Source organism: Lutra lutra, chromosome 12 (assembly GCF_902655055.1).
Source record: "Lutra lutra chromosome 12, mLutLut1.2, whole genome shotgun sequence".
Classification (NCBI taxonomy): Eukaryota; Metazoa; Chordata; class Mammalia; order Carnivora; family Mustelidae; genus Lutra; species Lutra lutra.
In genome coordinates this window covers 69,982,635-70,000,568 of record NC_062289.1, presented here as the reverse complement: position 1 = coordinate 70,000,568, position 17,934 = coordinate 69,982,635, and positions in this window count along the sequence as shown.

Genomic DNA, 17,934 nt, shown 5'->3' with positions numbered 1-17,934 from the left:
GAACACTGGTTTTGGTGCATAAACAATGAATTCTAGAACACTGAAAAGGAATTTAAAAAATAAAAAATATATAACTCTAAAAAATACAGTTGAATTTCATTTACTTTTTAAAAATTTAAATTCAATTATCCAACATACAGCATATCATTAGTTTCAGATGTCGTGTTCAATAATTTGTCATTTGGGAGTAACACCCGGTGATCATTGCATCACATGCCCTCCTTAATGCCCATTACCAAATTACTCATCCCCACCACTGACCTCCCCTCCAGCAACCCTCAATTTGTTTCCTATAATTAAGAGATTCTCATGGTTTTTCTCCTTCTCTGTTGGATATTTGGGAATTTTCTATTTTTTTTTTTTGAGAAAGGTTTGTATTGCTATATACTTCCCTCTCAAAACTGCATTTGCTTATCCCAAAGATTATGAGAAGTCATGTTTTCATTTTCTATTGTTTCCATGATATTTTTTTAAAAGATTTTATTTATTTATTTGACAGACAGCGATCACAAGTAGCAGAGAGGCAGGCAGAGAGAGAGAGAGAGAGGAGAAAGCAGGCTCCCTGCCAAGCAGAGAGCCCAATGCGGGGCTTGATCCCAGGACCCTGGGATCATGACCGGAGCTGAAGGCAGAGGCTTTAACCCCACTGAGCCACCCAGGCACCCCTGTTTCCATGATATTTTTAATTCTAATTCCTAGTTGACCCATTTACTCCTTTGTATGATTTTCTTGAACTTCCAAGGGTTTGAGTTCCTTCCAAATTTTCGCTTGTGATTAAGTTCAAGTATCAAATCATTGTGGTCTGAAAAATATACAGGAAATAGTCCAAGTTATCTGGTACCACGTGAGACCTGATATGTGACCCAATATGTAATCTATTCTAGATAATGACCCATAGGAGAATAAGAATGTGGATTCTGTGGCGTTAAGTTCCTATGTTCTGTATATATCTGTGAAGTCCATATGGTCCAGTGTGTCACAGAAAGTCCCTGTTTCCTTGTTGATATTCTCCTTAGATGATCTCTCATTGTTCCAAATAGGCTGTTAAGTCCCTTGCTATTATTGTATTAATATTAATGTGTTTCATTAATTTGGTTATTAATTGGTCTATATAATTGGCTCTTCTCATGTTTTCCAAAGTGGCTGTACCAGCTTGCATTCCCTTTAACAGTAGAAGAGGGCTCCCATTTCTGCACATCCTCTTCAACATTTGCTGTTCCTGCATTGTTAATTTTGGTCATTCTAACTGGTATAAAGTGATATCTCAATGTGATTTTGATTTGGATTTCCATGACAGCATTTACATGTGTCTGTTGGCCATTTGCATGCCTTCTTTGGAGAAGTGTATGTTCATGTTTTCTGCCCATTTTTTAACTTGATAATTTGTTATTTGGGTGTTGAGTTTGAGAAGTTCATTATAGATCTTGGATACCAGCCCTTTGCCTGTAGTGTCACATGCAAATACCTTCTCCCATTCCATGGGTTGCCTCTTTGTTTTGCTGACTGGTTCCTTTGCTGACTCATCCCAAGAAGCTTTTTATCTTGCTGAATTCCCAAAAGTTCACTTTCACTTTTGTCTCCCTTGTCTTTGGAGCTGTGTATTGAAAGAAGTTGCTGTGGCCAATGTCAAAGATGTTACTATGTTCTCCTCTAAGAATTTGATGGACTTCTGTCTCACCTTGAAGTATTTCATCCATTTTGAGTTTATCTTCATGTATGGTGTAAGAGAATGGTCAAGTTTCAGTCTCCTATACATAGCTGTCCAATTTTACCAGCACCACTTATTGAACTGTCTGTCTTTTTGTCATGAGCATTTTCCCTTCTTTGTCGATGATTATTTGGTCATAGAGTTGAGGGTCCACACCTGGGCTCTCTTTTCTGTTCCACTGATCTATGTATCTGTTTTTGTTTTGTTTTGTTTTGTGTTTGGGAGGGAACATTCCCATCCTCTCTTAGTGATCACAGCTATAACTTACCTATGTAATTTAGGTTTTAACTTATATTTCAAATATTATCTCATATTTGAAAATATACTCTTTATGAATATATGGCTTTTAGCATAAAGAATCAATACTGAATGAATTATATTACTTGTTAAATTGTAATTGAAAATATCTCTGTAATGGAACATATTAATCAATAAAATAAAAGTATCATTAACCTATAATAATGTATGATCCGAATGATATAGGTTACTAACTGCACAACTTGATTGATCTTCCAATGAAAAGTAAATGATTGTACTGGAATATATATTTTGTCTTCCTCCAATTAACCCAAAAGTCCAAGGCAGGCTTTAAGCTTGTGGGGTTCTCCCAAGATTCACTAATCTCAGAAAAGATGAGGGTCTCATGAGGAGGTGGGGGAGATGCCAGAGGCTGAGAAAGGGAGTGGGAGTTAGTCAATCAGAATACACGGGTTGAGTGTAGGGAGGTCAGTGTCTTCTCCCAGGAGCCACATCCTGAGGAAGCAGAAATCTGGAAGCAGAGCTCTCCTCTCAGTACTGACAGAACCACATGGTCAGGAGCAAAGAGGAACATATTACTTCCTTCCTGGCACCAATCAGAAGATGCTTGGTCCTTGTGAAATACATGTTTCAAAAATGACTTCACAAGTCCTTGAACACATAAAGAAGATGTTTCTCAAATATAAATAGACCCCCCCAAGGGAGGGAAAAAACTTTAGCTTGTCTTTTTCCACCATAATTAGATGACATAGCATAATTATTTTCCTTCTCCTGCTTAGTGTCCTCCCTCTGAGATGGCCCTTTTCATGGTCATCAATGCAGAACTTCCCTTTCATATTCCCTCCTGCTTCATTCCTTGTTCCTACTATTTCAAAATAGAGAACAAACTCTATCATCAACCCTAAATGGGATCTATCTAATGTCTCCTAATGTGGTAATAATTAAGAAGCAATTCCCTACAACAATTATGTGGTTGTCTCTACACTAATATTGAGGATGTCCAAAAAGATACTTAAAAACAATTCCATTTAAGATAACATTAAAATGAATAACATGAACTTAACCAAGTAGGAAAAAGACTTGTAAAATGGAAACTATAAATTATTGCTGAAAAAGATTTTAAAAGTGAGAGGACACTATAACCAAATATTGAATGACTTAATATTATGAAACTACAACCAATACTATTCAAGTCTATCTCCACATTTGGTGCCCTCCTACCATGACCTTTCTGTCCCCATCTTATCTCACAATGTACACTGTTCACTCCTTGTCATTCCTTATTTGGGAAGATGGTACATATAAATCTCTGTTTATTGGAAACACATTATGGACACCCCCATGAATTCCATGGAGCTCTGAACAAAACAACTTTGTTAGGGCCCAATGTGTGTAGAGGAAAGGGCAAAGAGGGTTTTCAGTGCAGGAGAAAGGGAAGAACACTTCAGAAGAGGAAGCGAACTCCATTTGTAGTAATGTTCTACTTATATCAATTATCATACTGAGTTAATAACAAAAGTAGTCTGAAAACATTAAATATATCATAGAGTCAAATAAATAAGAATTCCAGGCTAACATTCAAGGAAAAAATTGAACCCAGTGAAGTAGGTGAGAGCAAAAGACACAATTTCCCTCGTGATATTATATTGTCAAAGCAAACATAGGCTGAAAACTCCTTGCAGTGAGGGCTGAGGACCTGACAGGATAATCTAAACCCAACAAGAAAACAACAATTGTCATATTGTAAGATGAGTCCATGAGAATTATTATGATGTTGGTACCCTGAGAACTTTAAGGCCTTTACTTTGTTCAAGATGATTGTAGACTGGTAATGACCCCAGGCAACTAGAAGAAGCAAACTCCAATGTTAGGTAATCCTGAAATATCTTGTAATATAATCACTGAGCAGTCCATCATGTATTTAGCTGTTTGGAGAGCAATTTTTATTTGAAAAAAAAAAAGAAAAAAAGAAAGAAAGAAAGAAAAGAAAAGAAAAAAAAATCTCAGCCCCAAACACCACAGGGGCATCTTCTCATTCTACTGCTGCCCTGGGCAGTGACATTGGCATTATCCTGTAGTCCAGTCTGGACGCATTTCCAGGAGTGCTGGGTGGTGTCAGAGGGGTTGGTGGACTAAGCATCTGAGTCCAGCAGAGGGCACCTGGCATATACCTGGGTATAGGACAAGAGACCCCTGGGAGGGGAAGATGTTAATGTCCACAAGGAGCAGAGCTCTGGGGCTTCTCTCTCCTGTCCTGATTTCTCCTTCACCTACTCCCTCATAGACAGGAAGTTCCCTTCAGGGCTGAGAGAAAAAATGCAGACGGGTGTCCTTTGCACTGATTTGCTCCCATCATCACACAGGATGGTCAACACCTTATTGTTTCTGTCTCCTTGTAGTCTTTAGCTCTCCTGTAGAGTCCTAATTTGGACTATGCTATTCTATCCCTCATAATAACTGAGTCTATGTTAGAGAAAAATAAAATTTACTTAACCACTAATCATTATTTATAAATGTTATATATTATAAAACCTTATTACATAAAATATGTAAACACTATACAAACATATGTGTTAAGTATATCATGCATTATATTATATTTTGATTCATAAGTTGTAGATGCTGCAATAATATGTAGGTATCACATATAATATAAAATATTTTATATTATATATAAATATATGCACTATATTATGATAGGTATTGAGTTTTATATATGTCACAAATTATATACTATATATGTTATATGTATGTTCTTTACTTATTTAAAAGAGTGGGAGAGAGAATGTAGCCCAAATACATATTCTGACACTAGGAAAACAATGAAACGTAAACCAGCATGCACAGCATCCTATGAACACAGCTGATAAGTACAAGTAAATCCATGGTATGCAGACAGACATTCACCTAAACCCAGGGAGGACTGAAGATGACTAAAATCTCTTGATGATGTGCACACAGACCTTGGGGAAAGCAAGTAAGACCCACGGAGTCATATGTCAGAAGTCTTGAGCAGAGAGAGAGCTTGTGAGTTTCCAGAGGTGCTTCCCTGACACAATGTGTGATAAGAACGTGAAGTTATGGACCCAGTGGACCAGGATTCACTGATACTCTAGAGCCTGGTGAACATGTGAATCAGTCCAACCCTCAGCAATGAAGAGCACAGCCCAGAGAAAGCTTTTCTCTGGGTCCAGGTGACCAATCCAAGGGCCACTAGGGGTCTATCCTCTCTAGGGCTGGCTCAGGGACCCTTACAAATGTCAGGGAGTCTTGCTGATTACTGTTATCTCCCAATTTATTCATGATGGAATATATAGTAAATGCTTTAGCTCTCACACTGTCAGGATTTTCATTGTTATTTCTAAATAATATGTTATTGGTAATTTATTTCTATACTTTATAGAAACTACAGAAGATGTTATTGTGTTATTCAGATATTTCAAATATTTTCTGCAATTCATTATTTTTCTCTATAGTTTTAAATTGTCCTTATTTTCAAATTTGATGCAAAAATATTACATACTTTTCTACACTATATCAAAGAATCCTTTCTTTGAAGGATTAAAATATTTGATGAGGAATCTTTGTGTAATATGAATTCAGCTCTTAAACACAATCAGAAATGCAAATAGTAAACTCATGGATTACATGAAACACACAATGTGCCAGAGATTCTTTTATTTTTTAATTTCTTTTCAGTGTACCAGAATTCATTGTTCATGCACACACCCAGTGCTCCATGCAATACGTGCCCTCCATAATACCCACCACCAGGCTGACCCAACTTCCCACCTCCTGCCCCTTCAAAACCCTCAGACTGTTTTTCAGAGTTCATAGTCTCTCATGGTTCATCTGCCCCTCCAATTTCCCTCTACTCCCTTCTCCTCTCCATCTCCCCATAACCTCTGTGTTATTTCTATGCTCCAAAAATCTGTCAGTGATTCTTAAATTAATATAAAATAATATTTTATTTCCCATTTTGATGAACACTGATTTTGTTGCTGAACTTCAAAGATAACTGGAGAAATGTTATCTTTCTCCTTCTCCTCAATCTTAATATCCTCACTTGCTCTCCCCAATCCTTCTGCTCCATAGGATACTGTTCAACAAAGGGGATTTAAATGTTCCATGATGATCACACCAACTGATTCAGACACAATGTCATTTCTATTTCTGATTATGAGTCTCATGTTTTCCTAATTTATCATCTAATGATGAGAGAAATGCCCTAATTTATTGGTGAGATTATTACTTTTATTCTAAAACATTGCAGGAACTTTGAAGTGACCCACATTATTGATGGCTTCTTGGAACAGAAGACAGCTGGTATTCTGAGTCTGACAATGCAACTCTGCATGTGAACTCCATCACTGGTCCCCCACAGCTACTATTGGAGACATTTTCAAGGACTGTGTCAATAATGGACAATTTCCCTTCACACAGCCACATATGGCTCTGTGATTTTTCCACTGGATTTGTGACTGGAAAAAAGAGGGCCCACTAATCTTTCACAAATGACAGAATTAGGGATTTCAGTGGGAAGGGAAAAGTTCCAGGCATGGGTTTAGATTTGGGATGAACTAGAAGCAATAACAGGAGGTGGAGAACACACCCATATCCTCATACTGTTTTCAGGATTTCCAGCAAAGAAACTTGATTCTGAGTCAACAAAAGTTCCAGGGGAGCCCCTTTGGTGAAGGACCACACCCTGTCATTCAGTATCACAGTCACCCTAAAGGCACTGGTCTGTGTGAGCTCCCAGCATCTGCCTCTTTCATGATCTCCCCAAGGGGACATCATGGTGACACTGGGTTTTGGAGAAAGAGGATATTGTTTTCTATGAAATACATGAAAAGACCCCAGAGACACCCCGCACCAGCTTAGAAGTCCAAAAAGGACATGTACAGTGAGGGTCCCCATGATGGCCTGTCTTATGTATTTCTCAGTGTCCTCTCTAATGGCTTACAGTAGAGCAAGAGACTCTAGATCTATGGGGGGCCACATAAAAGTAATTTCTCAGGGTGATTCTTGTCTCCCATAACAGGAACTATCTCTCTTGATTTTAGGGAAAGATTATCAGATTGTGGTGACCAAAGAGCCATCACTATCAGTGTCTCTAAGAGAAACATCATACTCATTTTTGGTCCTACATCTGGGCCAGTCCCTACCAGTTACTAAACTGGCTGATATTAACAGAGCCCAGACCAGGCTCTCCTTATCTGCCAGACAAATAGCCATCCCTCTGAGGTCCCTGATCACATCTGTGGATCCATATCTGAGAATAAAACTACCCTTAACATCATTGGGGCTCAGCCTGAGGATGAGGCTGACTATCGCTGTATGCTCTATGTGGGTGGTGGTATTTACACAGTGGTTTAAATATATGGGAAAGTGCATCCAGAATCTCTCATGTGGTCAGAATGACTCAGCCCACAGAAGCAGGAGAGGAAGTGTTTGGGGGGAAATTCACCACCACCATGGGAAGTGAGGATCCCTGTTCCAATTATCCTGCCCAGTGGTTCATGGGCTTGTCCTCCATCCCATTTATCCTAGGGTGTGTTACTCTCTCCAGTGTGACCCTTCAATACCAGGATTCCTCTCTTCCTCTCTGCCTAGATTGATGGGAAGGGGACTCAAACACGATGAGACTCAGAGACCTCACTGCTCATTGTGAGATATTTCTGATTCAAATGCATCAACAAATAAGCCCTCTGAAGTATAGCACATTTCAGACCTCAAGAAGTAAGAAAGGTCTCAAATATACAATATAACCTTACACCTAAAGAAGCCAGAAAAAGAATAGCAAATAAAGCCTAAATCCAGCACAGAAACGGAAATAAAGATTAGAAAAGAAATCAATGATACAGAATTAAAATTAAAAATACCACAGAGCAGATTAACAAAATAAGGATTAGTTCTCTTAAAGAATTAGTAACATTGCTAAACCCCTAGTCAGATATATATATATATCCCTAATAAATAAAATCATGAATGAAAGAAAAGAGAAAGCACTGAGCACTTTAGAAATACAAATAATTATAACAAAATAGTATGGCAATTATATGCCAACGAATTGGGCAATCTGGATGACATGGATGCATTCCTAGAAGCATAAGCTACCAAAACTGAAACAGGAAGAAATAGAAAATCTGAAAAGACCTATATCTAGCAAGGGGTTTGGATTAGTAACCAAAAATCTCCCAACAAACAACAGTCCAGGGCTGCATGGCTTCCCAGGGGAATTCTACCAAACACTTAAAGGAGAATTAATACCTATTCTTCGGAAAATGTTCTATAAATTATAAATGGAATGAAAACCTCCAAACCCATTCTATGAATCCAGAATTTCCTTGATCCCCAAACAAAGACAAAGATCCCATGAAAAAAGAGAATACAGAGCAATATCCCTTATGAACATGGATGCAAATATTCTTTTTTTTTCAATTCCACCATATTTATTACTATTTCACAATAGATTATAAGGTATAGCAGCAACTCTTTCAAGATTTCAATAATTTTTTCTTGGGGTTTAAAGAGATCTTCATTTTTTGGGGGGTCTAATAGGGATCTCTTTATTTATTTATTTTTTTATATTTTAATCATTTTTTATTTATTTTCAGCATAACAGTATTCATTGTTTTTGTACCACACCCAGTGCTCCATGCAGTCGTGCCCTCTCTAATACCCACCACCTGGTTCCCCAAACCTCCCACCCCCCCACCTCTTCAAACCCTTCAGATTGTTTTTCAGAGTCCATAGTCTCTCATTGTTCACCTCCCCTTCCAATTTCCTCCAAATGCCTTCTCCTAACTCCCCATGTCCTCCATGCTATTTGTTATGCTCCACAAATAAGTGAAACCATATGATAATTGACTCTCTCTGCTTGGATGCAAATATTTTAAACAAGATATTGGGTAATAGGATCCAACAGTACACTAAAAAAATAATTCACCATGGATAAGTTGGACTTATTCCTGGGCTTCAAGAGTGGGTCAACATTGGGAAATCAATATGATACACCACATTAATAAAATAAAGAACATAAACCATATGATCTTCTCAGTTGGTGCAGAAAAACATTTGACAAAATACAGCATCCTTTCTTGACAGAACTCTCCATAGTGTAGGGATAGAAGGAACATACCTCGATATCATAAAATGCACCTATGAAAAGCCCACAGTGACTATCATCTCAATGGGGAAAAACAAAGATTTTCCCCTCAGGTCAGAAACACAACAGGGATGTCCACTCTTACCACTGTTATTCAACACAGAACTGGAAATCCTAGTCTCAGCAATTGACAATAAAAAGAAATAAAAGCCATCCAAATCAGCAAGGAAGAAGTCAAACTTTAACCCATTGTAAATGACATGATACTCTATTAGGAAAACCAAAAAGACTCCACCCTAAAATTGCTGGAACTCCTACAGGAATTCATTTATTTCATTATTCTATTCTATTCTATTCTATTCTATTCTATTCTATTCTATTCTACTTTCTCAGTGTTCCAAGATTCATTGTTTATGCACCACACCCAGTGCTCCATGCAGTACGTGCCCTCCTTAATACCCACCACCAGGAATTCTTTTTCTATATTCTATTTTAATTATGTTCTGCTTGCCACCGTTAGTTTCATTAGTTTCAGATGTAGTGCATCATTAGTTTCAGGTGTTGGAGAGGATGTGGAGAAAGGGGAACCCTCTTACACTGTTGGTGGGAATGCAAGCTGGTGCAGCCACTTTGGAGAACAGTGTGGAGATTCCTCAAGAAATTAAAAATAGAACTTCCCTATGACCCTGCCATTACACTACTGGGTATTTACTGCAAAGATACAGATGTAGTGAAAAGAAGGTCCATCTGTACCCCAATGTTTATAGCAGCAGTGGCCATGGTCGCCAAACTGTGGAAAGAACCAAGATGCCCTTCAACGGACAAATGGATAAGGAAGATGTTGTCCCTATACACTATGGAGTATTGTGCCTCCATCAGAAAGGATGAATACCGGGGCACCTGGGTGGCTCAGTGGGTTAAGCCTCTGCCTTCAGCTCAGGTCATGATCTCAGGATCCTGGGATCGAGCCCTGCATTGTGCTCTCTGCTCAGCAGGGAGCCTGCTTCCTCCTCTCTCTCTCTGCCTGCCTCTCTGCCTACTTGTGATCTCTCTCTCTGTCAAACAAATTAAAAAAAAAAAGGATGAATACCCAAATTTTGTAGCAACATGGACGGGACTGGAAGATTATGCTGAGTGAAAGAAGTCAAGCAGAGAGAGTCAATTATCATATGGTTTCACTTATTTGTGGAGCATAACAAATAACATGGAGGACATGGGGAAATGGAGAGGAGAAGAGAGTTGAGGGAAATTCGAAGGGGAAGTGAACCTTGAGAGACTATGGACTCTGAAAAACAATCTGAGGGTTTTGAAGGGGCAGGGGGTGGGAGGTTGGGGGATCCACATGGTGGGTATTGGGGAGGGCATGTATTGCATGGAGCACTGGGTGTGGTGTAAAAACAATGAATACTGTTATGCTGAAAATAAATTAAAATAATAATAATAATAATAATAATAAAATAAAGTAATTTATCAGTTGGATATAATACCCAGTGTTTATCACATCACATGTCTAACTTAATACCCATCACCCTGGTGCCCCATCTCCCTCCCCACTCCCCTCCAGCATCCCTCAGTACCTTTTCCATAGTTAAGAATCTCTCATGGTTTTTCTCCCTCTCTGATTTCTTCCTCTTCAGTTTTCAGCAATGTAGCAGGGTATAAAATCAGGACACATAAACCAGTTGCATTTCTATAGACTAGTAATGAGACAGAAGAAAGAGAAATTAAGAAACTGATCCCATTTTCAATTACACCAAAATCCATAAGATAACCAGGAACAATCTAACCAAAGAGGTAAATTTTCTGTACTGTGAAAACTAAAATAATGATAATAATAATAATAATAAAAACAAAAGCAAAAACAAACAAACAAACACACAAAAAATATGAAAGTAATTGCAGAAGACACAAAGAAATGGATTGCCAAATTATGTGTGCTACACATAGAATCTACATATTCAACAAAATCTCTATCAATATATCATCAACATTTTACACAGAGCTGGAACAAGTAACCCTAAAACTTGTATGGAACAAAAAGGAGCCTGGATAGCCAAAGGAATGCTGAAAAAGAAAACTGAAGATGGTGTCATCAGTTTCAGGAATTAAGGTATATTAAAACGCTGTAATGATCAAATAGTATATTACTGGTACAAAAACAGGCACATAGATCAAAGGAACAGAATAAAGAACCTGGAAATGGACCCTCAACTCTAAGGACAACTAATCTTTGATAAAGCAAGAGAGATAGTCCAATTGTGGGGGGAAGCTTCCTCAACAATTGATGTTGGGATAATTGGACAGTCACATAGGGAAGAACGAAATCGGACCATTTTCTTACACCAATCACAAAAAACAATCTCAAAATGGATCAAAGACCTCAATGTGAGATAGGATCCATCAAAATCCTTGAGAAAAATGCTGGCAACAACCTCTTTGACCTTGGCCACAAGAAAGACTTCAAAGACAAGGGGAACAATTGCAAAAATGAACTACTGGGACTTCATCAAGATAAAAGGTTTTGCCCAGCAAAGGAAACAGTAGTCAAAACAAAAAGACAGCCTACGAAACAGGAGAAGATATTTGTAAATGTCTTATCAGATAAAGGGCTTGAATCCAAAATCTATAGAGAACTTACCAAACTAACCACCCCAGAAAACAAAGAATCCAGTCAATAAATGGGAAGAGGATATGAACAGACATTCACCCAAAGAAAACATAGAAATGGCTAACAGGCATATGAAAAAAAATCCAACATTACTGAGCATTAGGGAAATACAAATAAAAACCACAATACGATATCACCTCACAACAGTCAGAATGGCTGAAACTAACAGGTTAGGAAATAACAGATGTTGGAAAGGATGCAGAAAAAGGGAAACCCTCTTATACTGCTGGAGGGACAGCAACCTGTTACAGCCAATTGTAAAAACAGTAAGGAGGTTCAACAAAATGTTAAAAATGCAGGTACTCTAGGACCCAACAATTGCAATTCTAGGTTTTTACACAAAGGTTACAAACATAGTGATCCGAAAGGGCACCTGAACCACCACAGTGTTCATAGCAGCAATGTCCACTAATACTAAAATGTGGAAAAAGTGTAGATATCCATTGACAGATGAATGGATAAAGATGTGATATACTATATATATATATATATATATATATATATATATATATATATAATGTAAATTTTACCATTTGCAACAATGTGGATAGAACTAAAGGGAACTAAATAAGTAAAATAGAGAAAGACGGTTATCATATGACTTCACTTATATGTGGAATTTAAGAAACACTTCAGAGGATCATGGGGGAAGTCAAGGAAAAATTAAACAAGATGAAATCAAATAGGGAGAAAAACCATAGGGGGTTCTTAACTATAGGAAAAAAAAATTCCTGAAGGTCGCTGCAGGGGAGGGAGTAGGAGGATAGGCAACTGGGTACTGGGCCTTAAGGAGAGCACTTAATGTAATGAGCACTAGGTTTTATATGCAACTGATGAATCACTAAACTCAACCTCTGAAACTAATAATGCACTATAGGTTTGTTTGATTTAAAATAACAAAGAATCAGGAAAATGAATCCTTGAGAGAGAAAGAAGAATTTACTGTCACTAACACTAGGGTTACTCAGTTGCTGAAATTACAGGATATATATTTTTCAGCAACAATCCTAAAATCTATATGATAAGCCGCTACACTCTTGGAACAAATGGAGAAGAAATGTAGTATTGAATAGAACTCAGTGAAATAAGTCAAGCAGAGAGAGTCAATTATCATATGGTTTCACTTATTTGTGGAGCATAACAAATAGCATGGAGAACAAGGGGAGATGGAGAGGAGAAGGGAGTTGAGGGAAATTGGAAGGGGAGGTGAACCATGAGAGACTATGGACTCTGAAAAACAATCTGAGGGTTTTGAAGGGGCAGGGGGTGGGAGGTTAGGGGAACCAGGTGGTGTGTATTAGAGAGGGCACGGATTGCATGGAGCACTGGGTGTGGTGCAAAAACAATGAATACTGTTACACTGAAAATAAAAAAAAAACTCAACAAAACAAAAAAAATGCAAATACAGAAATGAAAAATATAATAAGAGAAATTAATAAAGGAAACTCTCTGAACAATCTTAAAAGTAGGTAACATTTATTATTTCTTTGTATATTGAAAGCACAAATAAGCTACATCCTTCCGTGTAATTCCCAACATCATGGATAGTCTCCTGAGGATGTCACCAGGGGGCGCTATGAACCTGCTCAGTGCTGGCAAACCCTGAAACCAACTGAAATGGTTCCACCTGACTGGTCCTTGTGCACCTGCTAACTGCCTGAGTGAGAGGTGACAGCAGCTGCTTCCTCACAGGGCACAAACTCAGAGCTCTCGACCACCCAGACATCCTCTTGGGGGCGGAGGGGAAGCTATTAGCTGAACTGAGAACCTAGAATCAAAGGGCATTATGGACTCATTTACATAATGCACTGCCAAACACACTTTACCACAAAAGCTCAGGAGGAGATTAAAGGACACATCCCAGAGACCAGCAACAGCTGTAAGGTCAGGGGATCTGTGGAAAATCCATACCATGACCTGCACTCTTCTCTTTCACCTCCCCTCCTCACATATTGCCCTTTTTCATGGAGATTTCAGAGGTCAGCCTTTGGAGGGATCCCTCTGCCTTTATTCTCCATTCCTAACATGTATCTATTTTTATAATAGGGACACGTTCTCAGGCTGTGGTTACTTGGAAACCCTCACTGACTATGTTCCCCAGGAGGGACAGTGACTGTGACTTTTTTCTCCAGCACTGGAGCAGTTAGCAATGCTCACTCTCCATACTGCCAGCAGATGCTTGCTCAAGTCCCCAGGACATTGGTTTAGGATATAAGCAATAAACAGTCCTGGACCCCCACCAAGTTTTCAGGTTCCCTCTTTTGGAGCTAAGCTCCCCTGACTGTTCTATGTGCTTTAGCCTGAGGACAAGGCTGAACACCACTGGTGGCTACTCTCAGAGTGGTGCTTGTTGCAGTGACAGACCCAGTGAGGAAGGAAGATAAAACTTTCACCAAGTGTGGGTACAACTGTGATGGTGTGATATTGGCATCCCATGACCAGACACTTGACTTATCAGGATAAACTAAATGTTAACCGTCAATGCAGGGATGAGGTTGGGATAGGTCTGAACTGATTAATATTCATGTTTGAGTCTTAAAGTGGAGAAAAAATATGAACGTCTTGGCAGGAACTGGTACACAAAAGCAGAATTCATTTATTTTGTATTAGAGAAGCAACACTATCTGCTAAATCAGAACTAAGAATTTAAGCCAAATACATTTCCATCAGAAAAATCTGCAATATTTTTTGCCAGCTCAGAACAAATGAAGGAAACCATCGTTTTGTGTGTTGATCAAGGTTTTTTTTAATTAGTTTCCATTTCAATGCAAAGCAAGTAAATCACATAATTTGTAAGACAATAAACGAATATAAACTTTTTTGGAAATGATTATTCTCTAAAATTCTACATGAAAATTGTCAACCCAAAGTAGGTATGTTGAAGTTCTAAAACATTTAACCCAATAATATGACTTTATTTGAAAAAAGGATTGCTGTAGATATAATTAGTTAAGATGCTGGCCTCATAATCCTATGCAACTGGTGTCCTTATAACTATTCATCCATATGGAGATGAGAAGTCTACATGGATAGAAGGAGTCAGAGATTGAAGTTTGACCTGAAAGCCAGGGAAAGCTAAAAATTGTCCTCAAACCACTGAAAGCATGAAGGGACAAGGAAGGATTCCCCTATTAGTTTCAGAGGGGACAAGTCCCTAACTTTTGGAATTTGGACTTCTAGCCTCTAGAAGAGGAAGAAGATACATTTCTTCTGTTAAGACACCTAGTCTGTGTGTTTTGTTATGGTAGTACTAGGACAGCAATACACCCAATGTTAATGTATGCAAATATGGAAGTGTCCATAATAAGTGAAGAAATGCAGATTGAAAATGAAATTATTTCTCATTTATAAAATTGGCAAATATTGTTTCAGACTGATGTATTATCTGTTATCATATATGGCCTAATAGAAAATCTTACACATTGATGGTGAAATGACAAATTGGTGAATCAATTCAGGAACTTAATTTTCAAAAATTTTAATCAAAATATTATTTAAATACATGGTTTGAATCATTATATTTAGAAAACAATTATTAAAGAAAATTACAGAACTATGACGCTTAAGAATGAATACACAAGTACGTCCTGTCAGAGTCACTGATAATGACAAATAACTGAAACTGACATGAATGGTTGTCATTGGAAAAGAGGCCAAATTACAATAAATCATCTTATGGAATAAAGATGAACTATGAATCCAAATCATAGAAACCTACATGTACCTTTGAACAAAGATCACCAATTATTATTTATGTGGATATCCTGGTCATGGTCAAATGGAACACAAAATCAAGACCTCATAATGTAGTAATCTAGTAATAATATATATTATTTTAGTATATATATATATATATATATATACACTAAATATATATATGTTTAATATATGTATATACACACACAGAGAGAGAGAGAGAGAGAGAGATTCTACAGCACATCCTTTAAAGTATGAACAGTTATCCATTTAGGAAGTAAGTGGCAGTGGAACAGGAGAGTGTGTTTTCAGTGGATGACATCATATTAATTTTATAGAATACATAAATACCAATCCTTGTACTGAGATGATTTACAAAATTAGATTTCCAAAATCTTAAATACATCACAGAGTTAATACAAAATAATTATGATAAGAATAAAACATTATTAAAGGGTAAATGAGTATCCACAGAAGTTATCAAGGACAAAATAATGTTGTCCCCCACAGCAAAACATTCTTTTGGCAAAGACAGATACGAATACGAGTCACATACTGTGGGGCCTGGTGAACATAAGAGGAGACCCTGACAACAAGAACAATAACCAAGTAAGTCCATCTGTAAGGGTAACCCAGATAGAATTATTATCAGGATGGCATGAATGAACTTCTCTGGAAAAATTCAAGCCTTGAGCTTAAATCAAGTAAATTAGGTTCTAGTAATGAAACCAGGGACAAGGAAGAAGAAAAGTCAGATAATCAGATAATTCTGAAATACCATTTAACATAAATATTTACTTAGCTGTTTATCTGAGGGTGTTGATGACCTGGAAAAATGAATAGCTGAACCCAAGAGAACTGACCTGCTCATTCTACTGTCCTGGGGGTTGACATCAGAAAGGTTCACCTGAAAGGTCAAAAAGTCCTTCCAGGATTGCTTCGTTGGAGTGTGACATGGGCTGGGGGCGGGAAGCTTGGTGTCTTAGGCCAGCAAGGGGCACTGGTGGGCTGCTTCTGAGAGCTCAGGGATTTGGTCATGTAGACCAGGAAAATCTATCACTGGACCCCTGAACACTTGGGCAAGTGGAGTCCTCACTGTGTGTGAATTTCCTGCACATGGGCTCCCAGGAAACACAACAGCCCTTAGCTCTGAATCACACATGCTTCATATTCCATCCTCCACTGTTTCACGGAGTAAACTGTCCTGACCTGATTTTCATGGAAAGATAGATGAATAGGATGATTCTACAACAAAAATAAATTGAGTTCCTGAACTTGAGCTGCAACGGTCCCTGCAAAAATGGTAGGACTCAGCAGGGGAGGGACAGTCTCCATGGCAACAATCAAGTCTTGACAAGTACAGTTTAAGGGCTTCTCCACCGTGACCTGGTTTATTCTCTTCACTTGCTTACTGATTAAATAGAGAGTTTCCTTTAGGGGAAAGTGAAAGTGTGGGGAAGTGAAGAAGGGCATTGGCTCTGTCTTTTGCTTCTATGATCTGGGCACAGGTGACTGTCATCCCATTATTTGTGTCTCCTTCTGACCCTCGTTCCATGGTCTTGAGACAGATGGAGCTGGTTCTGCCATCCACAGGGTCTAAATCTCTGTTTAAAATATGATTTAAGGGGTGCCTGTGTTGCCCAGTTGGTTAAGCATCTGTCTTCTCCCCAGGTCATGATCCTGGAGTCCTGCATCAGGTTTCCTCCTCAGCGAGGAGTTTGCTTCTCCCTCGGACCCTCCTTCCTCATGCTCTCTCTCTCATTCTCTTTCTCAAATAAATAAATAAAATCTTTAAAATATAAAAAATTAAAGATGGTTTAAATATATATATATTAAAAGAGAGAATATATATCCTAAACTCATTCTCACTGTAGAAAATCAGCAGAGAGTGTACCAAATAATAGGAAGAGTATTGGATATGAAAATTAGGGGATAATCTCTTTCATGAGCATAGTTGATAGTAGCATAAATGATTCAACACATGAGCCACTAGATTCATGTTATCTCAGAAAAAAAAAAATAACCTTGCTCACCAGGGAGGACTGTGACTGAGACCAGTTATGTGCAGTCTCTAGTGATCAGGAACATGGATTATGGGGGACCGGATGTGAAGAGATACAGAGCCATATGTCAGAAGCCCCAAACAAGATAGAGCTCCTTCTGACCAAATACTGCTTCCCTGATACTCTGTGGAAAGAACAGTGAAGTCACCAGACACACCACAAGTGACAGTGATCTCTAGAGCTCATGATCAGACTGTATCAGCATGTCTTCTCAGATACAAACCCTGCCCAGAGAAAGCTCCTATTTGATTCAGGCAGGACCACTCAGGACCCATACGGGGTGTTTCTCTATCATCCTTCTGTGTGTGAGGGCTCCTGGCATCCTGGGTTCTTCTCTCATTTCCAACCCAACAATCCAGCCATTCTTCTCTGGATGCAGATCTCCATCCAGATCTCCCTTGTGGGAAAGTGAATGAGACACTGGTGTCTG